Here is a 17,856-nt window from a genome sequence, read left to right as displayed (position 1 = left end):
AGAGATTCTACAAGTATACTAAGAGCAAAAGATCAACCCGGGAAAGAATAGGGCCCCTAAAAGATCAACAAGGTTGTCTATTTCATCTCCACATGGGTCCAAATATTTTGCCATTATGCTTACTGGATGAGTGCTTGCATGGAGCACTGTACAAGCAACAGCGAGTGTGGTTGGAATAAGCTGACATTAACTTGATATTGGGATCATAAAGAACTATGGGAATGGATGGGGGGTCGTAAATTGGCATGATGAATATAAGAAGCTAAGGGAATAGATTGGGTAGAGGGAGGCATGAGTTGACGTGGATGGGGCATGGAGTGTATGTGTGAGTAGGTGTGGTAATGTGAGGTGTAAGAACTGGAGAAAAGTGTTTCTGATTTGCTGTCCTTTTTTACAGTTGGAACAAAATGCCAGAACACAGAGAGATCTTTTTTACTGCCTGACAGCAGTCATGGCTGTCTCTGAACTGCTCCAAAAGGGCATTGCTCCCAAATCCAGTTATATTCTAGTTCTGGAGCAAAAAGCCAACTGTCTAATACATTTTCTCCTGAGCCTGCTTTGCAAAGCCAAGAATTTTTCCAACACTGCATTCCCAATTCTGGAGCAAAAACCCAAGCCTTGGTTTCGTATTCGGCTATTCTTTCAAGAATGCATCATTTTTATGCATTAAATGAGTTATTTAAATTAATCTCAAGACCCTTCTACATTTACAATGTTGATCTTGTATTTGTCAGCTTGCCAGCTGGCAGAAATACCCATTTGGCAAACACATTGTTTCATGGATATTTACATTGTTCAATTACAGCATGCCATAACTCATCTTACTGAGTCCTGACTTAGTTCATGCTCCAGCATTTCTTGATGAACTGTAAAAGTTGGAAAAACTATTTTATTTGTCTTTTAAACTTGTCCCAACTTCAATCCATAGTTCACCACTCCATGCAGCTACTGAAATATGGCTGCCGCCATAAAAAATTAAGATACCTGTACCTGGTTGGAAAGGTTCAAAGGGGCATATGGGTTTTGGGTCCCAATCTGTACCCCATCCTTGTGAAAATAGCCTTAGACAAAAATGAGTCAGGCAACATCTAGCCATCTTCTTGGTGGACACGTTTAATAGTCCCAGCTCTCTTTGGTCTCGATCAGGAACTTGAAACTTGGAACATAGTTGAAGAAGATGAATAGGTTTAATCCCTAAGTGACTCATTCTACCAATGTGCCACATCAACTGTTCAACTCGCCCATCCATCATTGATTTCTATCAAGCAGTACCCATGCTGTCAATTCAAATACTTTGCCTCACCGTCAGTTTGTAGTGTTGCAGCTTCCCCACAGCAACAGCTATTCAACTATGACAGCTACATCACCCAAACAGTTTGAAAGCCAGTCACTGACAATGTCATTCATACTTGTTGGAAAAGGTGATGCCTCACAGCAGGAGGGACCTGGAGGTAGAGAAGCACGACTGCATGATGGAGCACAGAGTGCTGGTCATTGTTGAAAGAACGCTGAGCGTTAGAGGAATTAGCAATCAGGGTATCTGCATGAAAAAGACCTTGAGCTTATTGTTTTGCCACTTCAACAGATCATCATGTTCCCCTGCAAACATTTCCTTCTTAGACTTGCTGCATGCTCCAGTGAGGCTCAAAGCAACCTGGAGGAACAACACTTCATTTTCTGCTGAGGTATCCTAACAGCCTTCAGGACTCAATGTTGTTTAACAATTTCAAATCACGAGAATCTTCCTCCATGTTCAGTACCCACTGCCACACCCCCAGGTCCTTTTCTGTGTGGGCTTCTCACAGCACAGCCAACCCATTTTCCACTATTCACATTTCCCATTAGCACCCATTCAGCACTTAACTCTCTCCTGGCTTACTATTAGCAGTGGGCGGCACGGTGGCACAGTGGTTAGCACTGCTGCCTCTCAGCGCCAGAGACCTGGGTTCAATTCCCGCCTCAGGCAACTGTCTGTGTAGAGTTTGCACATTCTCCCTGTGTCTGTGTGGGTTTCCTCCAGTTGCTCTGGTTTCCTCCCACAGTCCAAAAATGTGCAGATTAGGTGAATTGGTCATGCTAAATTACCTGTATTGTTAGATGTAGTGGAATGGGTCTGGGTGGGTTGCTCTTCGGAGGGTCAGTGTGGGCTTGTTGGGCCTGTTTCCACACTAAGTAATCTAATCTTATTCCTTTCTCTGTTTTCTGTTTTTTCTCTCTCACTCACTGTCTCCATCTATTCAATACCAACCCCCTCCCAATACATCGATCAACACTTCCCAACTGTTTTCAATTCCCATGAATGTACACTGTCATCGAAACATGAACAGCTTTTTTTTATCTCTACAGATGCACCAGATCTGCTGAGTTTCTCCAGCACTTTGTTTTTGTAATCCACCTCATCTTTTTCTACTCCCTCCTCAACCCACACATCTTTCTAATGTCTAAGATGAAATGGTTGTAAGTAGAGAGGTTTTACTTTTCTTACCTGCATTTACAACTCTGCAGACATTGAAGTAGTCCATCGCGGTGTGTGCATCAAAATCTGGACAACAGCCAGTTTTATCGTCACCACATTCCTTACTATTAACATGTTTGGTGTGATCATTGAGCAGAAGTTTAACTGGATCAACCAAGTGAATACTTTGGCCACAAGAACAGGTCAGAGGCTGGGAATTCTGGGTGAGGTACTGTCCTCCTGTCTCCCTTTGTATAATGGAATATTCGTCACTTGTCTGGATAATTACAGCTCTGGCAAAACCCAAGAAGCTCAATAGTGTACAGAACAGTGTAGTCCACATTAATACACTCTAATACCAGTGTAATTTGCCAGTATTGTTTACCATCTACCCACAGCAGCAACATGCCAAGGCTTCTTTGGCAGCATCTTCCAAACCCATGATTTCTGCCATTAGAAAGCCAAATGCATGGGAACACCACCACAGAATCACAGAAGTGTTGTGATGCAGGAGGAGGCCATTCATCCCATCATGCCTATTTCAGCCAGTTCTCCTCTACCTCACAAACAATCCACACAACTCCTTCACCATCTCTGGATTAAAATCCTGATGTACCCTCTCTATCGGCACGATCTCATTTCATTTCAAACAATTGCAAAGATTCATGAGAGCCATGCATAATCACTTTACTCAGGGCACTCAGAGATAGATTACAAATGCCAGCCTTGTAAGGAATGCTGGTTTTTACATTTCAGATATCTAAGAACTGGATAGTGGTGATGAAGGGAGAGTATTGCTCTTAAAGTCACAGCCACCTACATAGTGACAGAAATTGCATGTCATTTAGACAGCATAGAGCAAAGATTTTTATATGGTGGAACACTCAATACAATTATGAAAAGGCCAGTATTGGGGAGGGGGGTGCATGGGAAGGATGGTGTGGTGTTATGTCAATGAAAAATGAGATCACATACCTAATTCTTCTGCAGAACAGAAAGTTAAGGATGGGGATCATGCAGGCTACATGAGGATCGCTGATAGGCATACATAAACAAATACTCAATGCATTGGAAAACCAGCCAGAAGATCTGTGCACAATGTTAAGGAGCAGGGGAAGTACTGCACCAACTTGGTGCAGAAGTTTATGCTTGGAGTCCGTCCTTTTTAACATTGAGCAGGCAAAAACCTCCATCAGCTCACTACTGGTCACGATATAGTACAGCATCCAAGGCCAAACTCTCAACTTCTCAGTACTTCTAATTAAAGTACTGGACTGCTGCATTGGAATCTCAAACTGCTGTCAGTCTTGATCTAGGTACCACTATTCAAAGGGACTTGCGCAGCATCGCAGCAGCCCAGCTATCTGTTTTCCAATTGATCAGTAGATTGCTACAATAGTAGTTCAGGAAAGTAGAGGTAGGCCCATGAACAGATACCTGAAGTCCTCACTCTGATGGCAGTACCCCTACTCTCATTACCTTTTTTTCTGTCAGTACCCCTGTAACTACCGATCAGTCAGATGGTCAAGTCTGGTGCCACTCACGCAGAGACGGTGCAGTCTGAAGTCACATCCTGTCAGCCCGGAGATGCATGAAATGTTCTATCAGCCGTAGTCTCCTCAAGTGACCACCAGGCTGCACTGTGGAAGTACCTCGTAGGAGCACTAGGAAAGGAAAAGTCGCATGCACAGCAGTAATGCAAGACATATACAAGGGTAATTATGTTTGTTTCCATTTCTTAATAACAGAATTGATAACTTTGATTTGAATTTGTACTTTGTTGCATTTGATTCTGTAGCAAACAGAAGGAGAAAACAATAAATGTTATCAGGATGAGAATGCTGGCCAAGATAAGAAGGAAGGCACTTGTTTATGAATGGAAGAGTATATTTGAAGTTGCTGGTGTCAATTGTTGAATAATCTGGTTATGTACTTCCAGGTAAAAAGCATTGTATACATTAGCTTCTCTTCCTCTTGCTCTGCATTTCAGCCTCTTCAATTTAACCCTCCTCCACCTACTCATATTCTTGTTTCCTTCGGTTAGGATAGAAAGTGGAAGCTGAACCTGTCCTCTTCCACGTTTTCTTCCTACCTCCTGTTTTGTATCAACATGACCCCACATACACTTCCATTTGTTATGCAACTTAAACCCACTTGGATTAATCTGCGGTGGGGCAGGACAGTTAACTCAGTTCTTTTTATTATAGTACTACCATGAGCTTCTGGTCCTATATTCTGTGCAGCGTATTCTTTTATGGACCTACAAGATTAAGGATAGACCTTCTGTTAAAATCAAGACTTTATATCATTAAAAAAAAATCAATGTTTTATTCCAAATTGGAAAAGAAAGAATTGTTAAGGCAATATGAAGTTATCAGTTCTGTTGCTTGATTACATTCCTGTAATAACTGAACATCTTTCTTCATTGGAATTGGGCTGGCTGTGTTAAACAATAGGTCGGTGATCAAACACTTTATTGCTTCAGTGATCTCAGTTTACTGGTGAGTTTTATGTTATTTAATTTGCATTGCAATTTCAGAGCTGAAGTGCTTCCATACTACTGCTACAAATTTAAATATTTAAAAATAGATATCTGGGAAGAGCTGAAAATAAATGTTTGTTTGTTTGACCTTGTATTGATTAAGTTAAATATATATCTCTTAAATTTGATAAATAGAAACTTTTGATTTATTAAAATCAAAATATTGCGCATACTGGAAGTCTGGAATAAAGACAAAATGTGATGTAACTACTTAGGAGGTCTGGCAGCATCAATGTCAAAAGAAACAGAAATTCAGGCAGAATGTGACTCTTCTTCAGAGATGGATGGTCTTCTGAAGAAAAGGCAAATGGTATTTAATTACAAACATCAACTGTTTCAAGCAGCATAGATAAGAAGAAATTTTTCCATAGTAGAAGGGTCAATAACAGAGAGTGTGGATTTAAAATTAGGGGAAGAGTTCTGAACAAGTCATACCCAGACTCAAAGCTTTAGTTCTGTTTCTCTCCCCACAGGTACTGCCAAACCTGCTAGGTTTCACCTCTATGTTTGTGGTAAATTCTGCTTTAGTCTTCTTAAGAGAACCAAATCTGGACCTCACTAAACATGTTTAAACTATCTTCATCACTGTTGCTAAATGAAAGTTCATATCATTAAAATCCTCAATAATGACCCAAATATATCTAATTCTATTTCTTTCCACCAGATCTTTTCTCAAACCCAGTAATCCCAGGTTTAGGAAATGAAGCAAAGTCAGGTGTTTACTTTATGGCAGCAATGAAAATAGTTTCCAACTTTAGTCTGCATCCTTTTGATAGCTGAACAGTTTATTTTATTGTCAAGTCTGATGGGGCCTCCACCTTCATTGGAATACTTCAAAATTCTATGAAGCGATGCTCCAGACAATTGGCATCATTTCAGGCATTTCCCACAACATATAAATTCCAGACTCCTTTCCTGATGTACAGACTTTGGCTGTTGCACACAGGCGCCCCAGTCCAGACACTCCAAGTGTGATCAAACTGAGCTTTTCCTAATCCAAAGGAAATCAGCTCCCATCATTATCTATAAAAGGTCAATCTCAGTTAGTCTAGCAATGTAGTAACTAATATTGTAAAAGCAAAGATTAATTTTAGCCCAACTCAGTCAAAGTGTAATTTGTGATGGATTACTTCTTGGCTCAGCTTTGTCCTCATTCTAACATTTATTACTCCCAAATGGACTCTTTTCCAGTACTTGAATACAAAGGATGTGGCACTAGTATTGCAAGCATGGTTTTTGACAAGCAGTTAGGTTTATGCATCGACCTGATAGACCGCAAAACCCCTTTTAACAAATAGTGAAAGGTTACTGTTTTAATGACTCACTAAAGAAGGTGTAACGATTTATATTTTTGAAATGTTCAATGATGAGTGTGCAGCTTCATTAGAAGTTAGAATTTCCCTTTTTTTTGGTTAGAAAGCAATTTTAGTCTCAATGTTCTTATGATAATGCGCATCATTTAATTGTAACTTGAAAACTTCAGAGTCCTCAAAATTATCCAGCAAGACGAGAGCTTGAAAAGCATTGTCCTGCATTAGCGCAAATACAGAACAGGTTTTGGTATAGCTGGGACATTATCTTAAAGTCCCAATTTAAATTCTGCTATGGGCAGGCTAATTGAGGTAAAGGTCTGGATGTTATGAACACATTTTCTACTTTAGATCGTAGAACACCCGCCCCTCTATCCTTATAAAGACAAACATTAGAGTTGGCATTCACTGAATTGAAGCTTTTAGAAATGTTTTGGCGAAGTTAATTGATCCCAGAGGAAATTAATTACCATTAGCTACTCTATTAAAGTCTCTTATGGTTACTGCTATAAGAACTCTTTAAGAGCTGAAAGTTAAACAGGTTGGGACTCGACTCACTGGAGGTTAGAAGAATGTGAGGTGATCTCATATCAGACACTTAAGAGGCTTGGCAAGGTGAGTGCTGAGAGGATGTTTTCTCTCATGGGAAAGTCTAGAACCAGAGGGCATAGTCTCAGAATAAAGGGGGCCAAATAAAGATTGAGGTGAGGAAGAATTTCTTTTCTCTGAGAGTAGAGAATTATTGGAATTCTTGTCACAGAGGGTTGTGGGGATAAAGTCCTTGTTTATATTTTACGCTGAGATAGAGAAATTATTGATCAATTAAGGAATCAAGGATTATAGGCAAATGCAGGAACATGGAGGAATATGAGGAATTTCAGATCCTCAGAGAATGGCAGAGCAGTCTGGAAGACTGAATGGTCTATTTCTCTTCCTATTTCTTATGATCTTTAGGTTTTATTATTAGCCAGTGATCTATAGTTCAAGAAAAGCATCAGAACACTTTACACATGCATTAATGAATGGCACCAGCATCCAACAACATCCTTCTTCTTAATGAAATTAATTTACAGTAGAGCAGGGAAAATAGATAAGCTGTTAGTTTACCTCAGTGAAAATGGGGGTCAAACCCTGTGCTTGTTGGAGTCACTTTGAATCATAAAATAGCCATCCAACCAACTGAATAATCTGGTTTCCCCAACTTGCCCCTCCCATACACGTAATCCCCATGTGACTTGGGTAATCATTAGGCCACTTTGCCGCATTCATATTGATGGAGCAGACTGTATGGAAATTTTGGCGCCAAATTAACTTCAGCAGCCACACAAAAAAATAATTATTGCATGTTGCTGGTAAAACAAGAGACAAGCTGTCAAAGTTTTTTGTCTTGTACTCATCAGGACAGACACAAGAATACAACATTTAAAACAGAATACCAACTTATGCTGCAAGCAAAACAGGGTGAGGACTGGTTGGTAAGGAGACTGATTGATCGAGACATTGCTAATGGAAATGGAATAAGGAAAATCTACTCCAAAGCTTTCGTTTAAATGAAATTAAAGACAAGTCAGCTCATGTTTTCCAGGCAGTCACTGGAGGCCTTGGTGAATGGAATGGTACAGAAAAAAGTGTTCCCACTAACTTTCTTGTTTCTGAACAGAGCTCTGAAGTCAATGTGGAGCAATCACTCCTGGAACTGGTGGTCAGTGCAGTAAAGCTCTCTGCAGACTCTCAGAGCTTAGAGGAAACATTGCAATTACCTCATCCTTCTGGACCAGTCAATGAGGTCCCAGCACTGATCATGCCAGTCTGGACCAAGATTGCTGCCATCTGGAGGAATCACTGCTGTATTGGAAGAAAGCCAATGTTCTTCTCCACTTTGCCAATGTAAGTGTCACCATCTTCTCTCTGATATCTGACATTAAATCTCTCTCTGCTACTGTACCCACCACGCATCAAAGCTTATACTCTGCCACTTTCACTAATACCTGCAGCATTTTCCCTCAGTCACTGTCATCCACCCCAACCACTGGTACCACTAACCCTGCATGCCCTCTGCGCTGCCTGCTCACTCACTCGGGACACCTCTTCAATTGCGCCAACAGTAATAGCTGTGCCACCCACTTTCATCTGCCATAAAACCTGCCAATCTCTCATTCCAGAAGGAAAACAGCCTCCAATCAGGTGTTCTGCTGGCCATATGGCTCCATGCCTGTTATAAGGAGAGGAACATTACTCTGATCACCCCAAGTGACTGACTATAGTTCCATGCCCCTGGACTGTTATCAAAAGCAACCATTGAATTACTGGTCTAAGGTCCTCTGAGTGAAGGTTATTCTCCTTGTCTTGACTGAGGCTCGCTAACAGTCATGAAAACCTCCCTGACTTTGTGTCTGTGTTGAACAGATTAGCAATGCAGCAGTACTGAGAGTTTGGTATTTCTGACTGAGGGGAAAAGATGTTTAAAAAAAAAAGACAGGGGTCTTGCGAGCATCCAGGTATACTCACAATAAGTGAGGGGTATGGCAATGTGGAAGTGACCTGGAGATGCAGCCTGGTTCAGTCTATGAACTGGGTGAATCTACTTGAGTAGACGGTGTCCTTGTTGCAGCATTACAATGACATTGGAAGGCACAGCAAAAAATATAGCACTGAAGTCCATAAATATCCTATAAGTGGATTGAAGATATAGCATAAGGATTCTTAGAGGTCTGCACATGTCGGATATCAAAGTCCATGGACATGTGATGTATGTGGCCAATGCCCATGGAGTGTACTGTGAGATGGTGCTGATCCCATGTCCAACATGGAGGTTCTTTGGAGCTTGCATTGAGCTGTAGTCGCCAGATACCTGATTTATATATCATGTATTCTCAGGGTCTACTTCATTTATCCAGTTTGATAAAATAGAAAGCGCTATATTAATGAGGTGATATGTGCTGTTAAGAAAGTCATTAAAAAGCAATAAACCCCCTGAACTGACAACTAACCAATGTCTGGTGAGAAACTCATCTTAGCACACAGCAGATGCTTAAATGATGTAGTGAGTTACTCCTGTTATTGAGATAGGTCTCACTGGACTGCTTATGCAATTCTGTCACAAATCTAATCATAGCCAGTGTCATTTAGATCAAGATTTCGGCCTCAGTTACCATTACACTAGTTTTTAATTATAGATTTTTGTTACATTCAAACATTGTATTCCATAATTGTGGGCTTTGAACTGAGGCTTAGCCGGGGAGTCAGTAATCCAGTGGTACCATCACTGCTCCACCATCTCCCCCATGGGATCCTGTGCTCTAGAAATAGAGACATTAAGCTCAAAAAACAAGCATGATACAATAGGCATATAAAATCCTGGTTCTTACCGGAATTGGAGCATTGTATCCAATTCTGGATGCCACACTTTAGAAAGAATACAAAGATCTGAGAGAGAGTTCTGCAAATATACTTAAGAATGGTTCCGCGGAAAGGAATTTCAGTTGGAAAACAGATTGGAGAAACTGCGGGCTTTCTTCTTGGAGAAGTCGGGTGGAGCTTTTAGAGATATGCGAGTGTGAATGAGAGAGAGAAAAATGGAGCTGGTAGCTGGGCAGGGAGGATTTAGAAACATCTACATGGGATTGCAAGGCCTGACCATGAAGCTTTCTGTCCTGTGACAGAGCAAGTGATTGTGATCACAGAGTAGGATTGGATACTATCAGAAGGAGGGAGCCTGTGAACTTCTGGAGAAGGCTGGAGACCTGTGGTCCCATGTTTACCCCATGGGCAGGCCGGGTCAGGGTCAGGGTAGCAGATTAATTGGCTGCCACTTTGGTGAGGAAGAAAGGGGCAGAGTTTCATCTTTGGTTCCTCCGGGTGCCATCTTTATGAGGAAAGGACAGGTCCTTGATTTCCAAAGGGATGAAAGATTATTGCAAATATATAGGAATGGAAAGTTGAGGTTAAAATCAGATTAGCCACAATCTTATTGAATGATTCAGCAGACCCAAAGTGCCAAGAGGCCTAATCTTGTTCCTCGCTGATATGTCTCACAATGTGGCAAATCAATGAGACTTTGACTTCTGGGCAGAAGTCAAACCCCGGGAAGTGAACAGGGAGGATTTACAAACATTCACCAGAGGCACCCAATCCCAAATCAAACTTGTTTATTTGATTCTCAGTCTGAAGACAGGAGCTGAAGAACTGAAGCCAAGCAAAGGAGAAGGAGGGAGAGACAGAACTAAAAGTGGAGGAACGAAATGTATGCAGTTCTCACTGCTCTATCGCGAGGATGTGATTGTAGTATGCAGAAGAGATTTACCAGGATGTTGCCTGGGTTAGAGACATTCAATTATGAAGAGAGACTAAATAGGCTGGGGTTGTTTTCCTTAGTGCAGACAAGGTCGGGGGGCGGGTGGAAATCAGATACATGCACACAAAGTTATGAGAGTATCGATGGAGTAGACAGAAATAAACTTTTCTTCCTGGTAGAAGGTCAATAACCAGAGGGCATAGATTTAAGATAAAAACCAAGAGGTTCAAAGGTGATTTAAGAAATAATTTTTTTTTCATCTGGAGCGCGGGTATAGGAAACTCACTGCCTGAAGGCAGACCTGATGGCCAACATTCTAGGATCTTAAAGGAAGTGGCAGCAGAGATAGTGGATCATTGGTTCCAGCATTCCAAAATTCCCTGGATGTGGGATACAGTCCCAGTAAATTGAAAAATGCTAATGTAACATCCTTATTGAAAACAGGGAGGAAGCTGAAAGTAGAAAACTATAGAGCAGTTGATTTAACACGTCATTGGGAAATTGTTAGAATCCCTTATTAAGGAAGTCGTAACAAGATATTTGGAAAGTCAAAATAATACCATGCTGACTCGGAGGGATTGTATAAAGGGTAAATGATGTTTACTAATTTGTTAGAGTTCTTTGAAGATGTAACAAGCAAGGTGGATAATGGGGATCAGAGCTGAAAATGTGTTGCTGGAAAAGCGCAACAGGTCAGGCAGCATCCAAGGAACAGGAGAATCGACATTTCGGGCATAAGCCCTGATGTAGTATAACTCGACTTCCGGATGGCATTTGGTAAAGTGCAGCACAAAAGGTTAATTCACAAAGTAAGATTACATAGGTTAGAGGTGATTTATTAGCTTGGATGAGGATTGACAAACCAACAGCTGTTGGCTGTTGAGGAACTGGATGTTTTCTGATTGGTAAGATGTAACTAGTGAGGTGCAGTTGTGTTTGGTCTTCTGGCCTCAACTATTTACAGCTATATTACTGACTAAGGTGCGGGGATAGAAAATATTAGAGCCATATTTGCAGATTACACTGAAATAGTTGTGAAAGTAAGTTGCAATGAAGAAATGAGAAATTTACAAATAAATATGGATAGGTTAAATGAATGGCCCAAAATTTGGCAGGTGACGTTTAACGTGGACAAATGTGAGGTTATCCATTTTGGTCAGATGAATAGAAAGGCAACTTATTATCTAAATGGAAAGGAACTTCAGTATGCTTCAGTGCACAGAGATCTGAGTCTCCTCATACATAAATCGCTGAAAGCTCATATGCAGGCACAGCAGGATATTAGGAAGGCAAATAGAATTTTGGCATTTATTGCAAGCTATTTTGGAATATAAAAGTAAGGAAGTGCTGCTGCAACTGTATAATGCATTCGTGAATCTGCACCTGGAGTATTGAGTACAATTTTGGTCCCTTTACTTGAGGAGGGATTTGGTTATATTGGAGGCAGTCCAGACAAAGTTTACTGGATTGATTCCAGAGATGAGGGATTTGTTTTATGAATAGAGATTGAGCAGTTTAAGATGAGAGTCTCTGGAGTTTAGGAGAATGACAGCAGATCTAATTGAGGCATGTAAGATGCTAAAGGGGATTGATAAAGTAGATGTAGAAAGGATGTTTCCTTATGTGGGGCAATCTAGAATGAGAGTTTTAGGATAATGGGTAACAGATTTAAAACAGAGTTGGAGAGAAATTACTTCTTTCAAAAGGGGTCATGAATCTGTGGAATTCATTATCTCAGAGTGTGATGGATGTCAGGACATTGAGTAAACTTAAAGAGGAGATTAACGAATTTTTAATTAATCATGGCTTGAAGGGTTATGAAGAGCAGGGGGGAAAATGGAGTTTAGATTAGATTACTTACAGTGTGGAAACAGGCCCTTTGGCCCAACAAGTCCACACCGACCCTCAGAAGAGCCACCCACTCAGACCCATTCCCCTACATTTACCCCTTCACCTAACACTACGGGCAATTTAGCATGGCCAATTCACCTAACCTGCACATCTTTGGACTGTGGGAGGAAACTGGAGCACTCGGAGGAAACCCACGCAGACATGGGGAGAATGTGCAAACTCCACACAGACAGTTGCCTGAGACAGGAATTGAACCCGGGTCTCTGGTGCTGTGAGGCAGCAGTGCTAACCACTGTGCCACCGTGCCCCCCACAAATTGAGGTCAAGATGAGATCAGCCATGATCATATTAAATGGCAGAGCAAGTTTAAGGATCTTAGTTCTCATGTTCTTATGAAAGGATGGTAGAGGTGGGAACCAGCACAACACTTGAGAGGTATTTAGGTGATCACTTGAAGCACCACAGCATACAAGGTTGGGATGCAAAGTGCTGGAAAATGGAAATAGACCAGATTGGTACTCAATTACTACACAGACATGATGGGCCAAAAGAGGTTGAGAGGACATCTTATAAAAATTTCTAAAATAATGAGGGGTAAAGATAGAGTTAATTGTAGTTGTCTTTTCCCTAGGATGGAGGATTTCAAGACCAGGGGCACATTTTTAAGGTGAGAGGAGAGAGATTTAAAATCAATATGAGGGGCAAACATTTTACACAGAAATTGGCTCACATGTGGAATGAACTTCCTGAGGAAGTGGTGGATGTGGGTACAATTACAATATTTAAAAGAAATTTGGATACGTACATGAATAGGAAAAATTTGGAGGGAAATGCAGCACAGGCAGGCATGTGGGATGTTTAGTTTTGGATTATGTTCGGTATGGATTTGTTGGACTGCTTTCGTGCTGTATGACTCTACGACTCTACATATCTATGGCTCTTTCTATGGTATAAAAATTCTAGATGTTCAAAGTTATGAGGGAACTGGATAGAGTAGATAGGATTGATGGATGAAGGATCAAGATCCAGAGAGAACCATTCCAGATGATTGGCAAAGGAAGTAATAGCAATATGACAAAAAATCTTTTTCTTCAGTGACTGTTTAGGATATGAAATGTCAGTGAGGCAGATTCAGTCATGGTTTTCAAAGAGAATGAATCATTACTTGAAGGAGGACAAAGTACAGGGCTATGAGGAAAAGTGGCACTAAATGCATTGCTCTTACAAACAGCTGGCATGGACACAACATACTAAAAGACCTCATTCTTTGCTGTAACCATCTACTCCATGATTTAACTCTCCAGAGCTTGGTTCTCATTGGTAGGCTGTCACAATGTTGGTGTTGGTATACATGTCTATGTTACACCAAGGGGCACCTAGGTTTGAGCCTCATAGCTCACTTCAATAAAGTATGATCTCAGCTGATATCATTATTAGATAAGTAAGATCCCAGACTAAAACCTAGCTTGATAAATCAATTTTGATTTGTTACAGTTTTAACAAATTAATTTCCTGCTGAAACGTAAGGATATAATACTGCAGATTTAATAAAAAGTTACAACAGAAGTTTATGAACTAAAGAAACGAAGATAAATGGAGTAAGCCAAACCAAACCATCTATTTATGTTACAAATTCAAATTTCTTTAAAACAGTGTAAAAGTATAATCCCATTAATCCCAAAATACTACTTTACAAATTCAAACAAAAAGCAACATTTATCTAGTATACAAAACACCACTCATACAATACTCGCACCAGAATCCCTGGATTTAATAACTTAATAAGTATAAGTCATTTGTGATTTCATTATATAGACTGAAACTATAAATAGTTTCTTCCTTGAGCTATGATTCATCTGAACTTAAATATACTCAACTTTAAGCAACCTCTTCAGGGTTTTATCTCAACACCATAACTCTGGGAATAACAGTAACTCTTCATTACAAGATAACCTAGTTCACTGTATCCTTTGCTTTTCAGGAGGACTGGTGTGTACAGCCATCCTTAACAAAGTCCGACACAAGAATGCTCTACTCAGAATAAACCTGAAACCAAAAGGCTCTCTCTCTTAGTTATGGGTATTTCCCTGAAGATTTTTTAAAAAAGCTCTGTAAGTCTTTAATGAACCCTAAGGCCGAAATACTTATGTAACTGAGTTGCAAAACAATATAAGATCAATTAGTAGTGTACAAAAACACATTCAATCCAACATGAAGCTCCAAAAACTAAAATAAATCAATGTGGCTGCAGGATTACTCACAAATTAATGATCAACATCAGACACACAGAAAGCCCATAGGTTAATAATTTAAAAACCAAAACTTAGAATAAATGATATTAAAATAAAGAATATATTACACAGTATACATCACATGGACATGTATAGATTGTTTCTAGGAAGCCAGCCAGCAAACTGCAGCTGGATGCTTAGACACTGGAGGCAAAGGACATGCCAGATAGAGTTAGATTTTTAAAATTCATTTGTGGGATGTGGGCGTTGCCAGTTGGCCAGCATTTATTGCCCGTCCCTAGTTGCTCTTGAGAATCCACCTGCTGTAGATTGACCCACAATGCCCTTAGGGAGAGAATTCCAGGATTTTGACCCAGCGACAGTGAAGGATTGGTGATGTATTTCCAAGGTGTCCTTCATTTATTCGTATGGTATACTTACCATGTGAATGGAAAGGGCTGCACAAAATTTGTTTGCTGCCTAATTCTACCTCCAGCATGTGGTAGGTCACCAACTGTTTTTTCCTCTACTTGAAAAATGGAATCAGCTAATTTTAGGCTATTGTTTCTTTGATGAAGAACAGGCTTTTATACACTCTTTTTGGCTATAGTTCCTTTGTAACATGTGCCTTGTAATTGTTCATTCTACTGCTGGGGAGATTTAATGGGGTCCATTCTCCATAAGTACTGCCATAATATATATTACTTGTTTCTGCAATTAATTCCCCTTTTCCTTTTCCATACATATGCAAGTGATGTCCAGGAGGATGGTCATACCTTAAGTTCAAAAATTATCTGAACGCTAGCATGCTATACCAGAGTGATGTCCATATACTTTTGAAATATTTGTTCCTCAACATAAGTGTAGGAAATTGGTTGGGAGGGTTTGTTCATGGAGACATTTCTCAAACTGTGCCTCATAAACAAACTGCAAATGCTCACAATACACAGCAGGTCAGGGAGCATCAGAAAGATAACACTTCAGGTCGAGAACTTATTTTCAAAAATAATGACAGGTTTTAATAATTGACTTCATATTATCAATGTTTGATTTATACAAAGAGATCAATAACTGTATAGGATTATTATTTAATTCTTGTGGAAAGAGGTGCTATATTGATTTCCTTGCAAACCAGTGGAATTTGTCCTAAAGTCATTAACTTCATCATGTTGAATGTTTTTTTTATTTGCAGTTTATATATTTAAAAATTAAATGTAAAGTCATTAAAGTCAATGTTCTTGGAGTTCTGCTTCATGTAGATTGATGGGTCAGATTGTAAGTATTCCATTCAGTCATGGAAAGGAAACCTAGCACAGACCCAAACAAAATCATAGCCTTGCCTTCCATTCCCAATGGAGGAAGTAAATTTCGAGAAGATAATTGATCCCATCCAAGATCAATTACCTTCCTTGTAAACATTTACAACTTAAGTCCAGAGAAATTCATCAAGATTTACAGTATGGAAATGGCAGAATTTCAAGGATGTCCTGGGAACTCTCCTAAGCAAATCCCATTGACATAGGGAGGATAGGGAGAGAATCAACATCCACATTCCTCAACCCGAATTAAATGGCTATTTTAAATGTAGCAGAATCCTGACAATATCCAATAGTTAACATCCCTTCTCACTATTGTATTAACTTACCCATGTACTAACAATGCTACCCCACCTCACTTCCCTTTTTGTCTGTCCTTCCTAAATAAAGAATACCCTGAATGTTCAGTTCTCATTCTTGATCACTGTGTGGCTATGTCCAAGTAATTGCAAATATATCATAGCCATTTATATGTGTGTGCACTGCTAATTCATCTCCTGTAATGCAAATGCTCCATGCATTAAGTCACAAACATTTAGACTTAACTTTTTAACCTTGCTTGTCATCTTAGCTTTATTTTGCACTATGGCCCCATTTGATTTTCAGCCATACTTTTTTTTAAACGCCTTTCACTTTTGCATCTGATCGCTCTGTCTTTTGTTTCTTTTATTATTTCTCCTTTCTCTGCCTCCCTGCTCAGGTTCCCAAACCCCTGCTTCTGGTTTAAACCCTCTGTGACAGCAGGAACAGAAACATCCCTCAAGGACATTGGTGCTGATCCTGCCCCAGACACTTCCTCAGAGTTTGCCCCAACATTCCAAGAATCTGAATCCCTCCCTCCTATACCATTTCTCCAGCCATGTATTCCTCAAAGAATGCTGTTATTTATACTCTCTCTGGCATGTGGTACTGGTAATAATCCTGAGATCACTGAGAAGTCCTACTTTTAATTTATTTCTTTATTCCCTTTACTCAGCTTGTAGGAATGACTTCTTTGTCTATTGCCTTGTGTCATTGTTGCTGATATGTACCACAAACACTGGCTGCTCACTTTCCCCATTCAGAATGCCCTGCGATCTCTTGGAAACGTCCCTGACCTTGGAACCAGGGCTGTGACACTTGTGCAGTCAGAGAAACTTCTATCTGTTCCCTACCTATTAAATCCCCTATCTCTATAGGCTTTTTATTCTTGTTCCTCCCTCCTTGTACATCAGTGCCACCCACGGGCCTGGCTGCTGGTGCCATGAGAATCTCTCCTGCTAACAATGTCTAAAACAATATATATATTGGAGAGGGTCGATGGCCACGGGGGACTTCTGCACTTCCTACCTACCTCTACTCCAATTGCTGGTCATCTATCTCCTTTCTTTCTCTTTAGTCTTTACCCGTGGTATGAGCACCTCATTGAATCTGCTACGTACATTAATCTCTGCATCATGAATGTTCTGCAGTGATTCTACCTGCCACCCCAGCTCCAAAATGTGGTTAACTAGTAGCTGCAGTCAGACACATTTCCTGCACATGTGGTTGTCAGGGACAACTGGAAGTATCTATGGCTTTCCACATAGACCAGTAGCATCTCACAGGTGTAAGCTGTGCTGCTGTGACTTCCTTTTCGTTACCTTGTCTGTTACTCCCATTAAAGAAGACTCACTGTGCTACAGACCTTAGTTCATTCTAAACACCGCATCTGCATTGCAAAGTCCCGGCCTTAATTATCTGGAGACCCTACTTGATATCTAAACCTTATTTGATATCTAAACTTGACTTCCCTTATGTTATTTATATTACCTTGTTATATTGGCTCTTATTTTCTCAGTTAAACCCGAGGGCAGCTATCTGTTTAAAAATGTGCAC

General features: G+C 40.2%; 1 long non-coding RNA gene across 1 annotated transcript; it reads left to right on the top strand.

Moving 5' to 3' along the window:
• Positions 1-3,960: 3,960 nt before the first annotated feature.
• Positions 3,961-15,888, top strand: LOC148149879 (uncharacterized). Its single transcript, XR_015757076.1, has 3 exons — positions 3,961-4,170; positions 7,968-8,194; positions 14,434-15,888. It is a non-coding gene; the product is annotated as an uncharacterized LOC148149879 (long non-coding RNA).
• Positions 15,889-17,856: the final 1,968 nt, after the last annotated feature.

Source organism: Chiloscyllium plagiosum, unplaced genomic scaffold (assembly GCF_037043375.1).
Source record: "Chiloscyllium plagiosum isolate Xiang-an unplaced genomic scaffold, Cpla_swu_hap1 HiC_scaffold_5, whole genome shotgun sequence".
NCBI classification, from domain to species: Eukaryota; Metazoa; Chordata; class Chondrichthyes; order Orectolobiformes; family Hemiscylliidae; genus Chiloscyllium; species Chiloscyllium plagiosum.
Note: the sequence above shows the minus strand (reverse complement) of the source record. Positions and strands in the feature narration are given on the sequence as shown.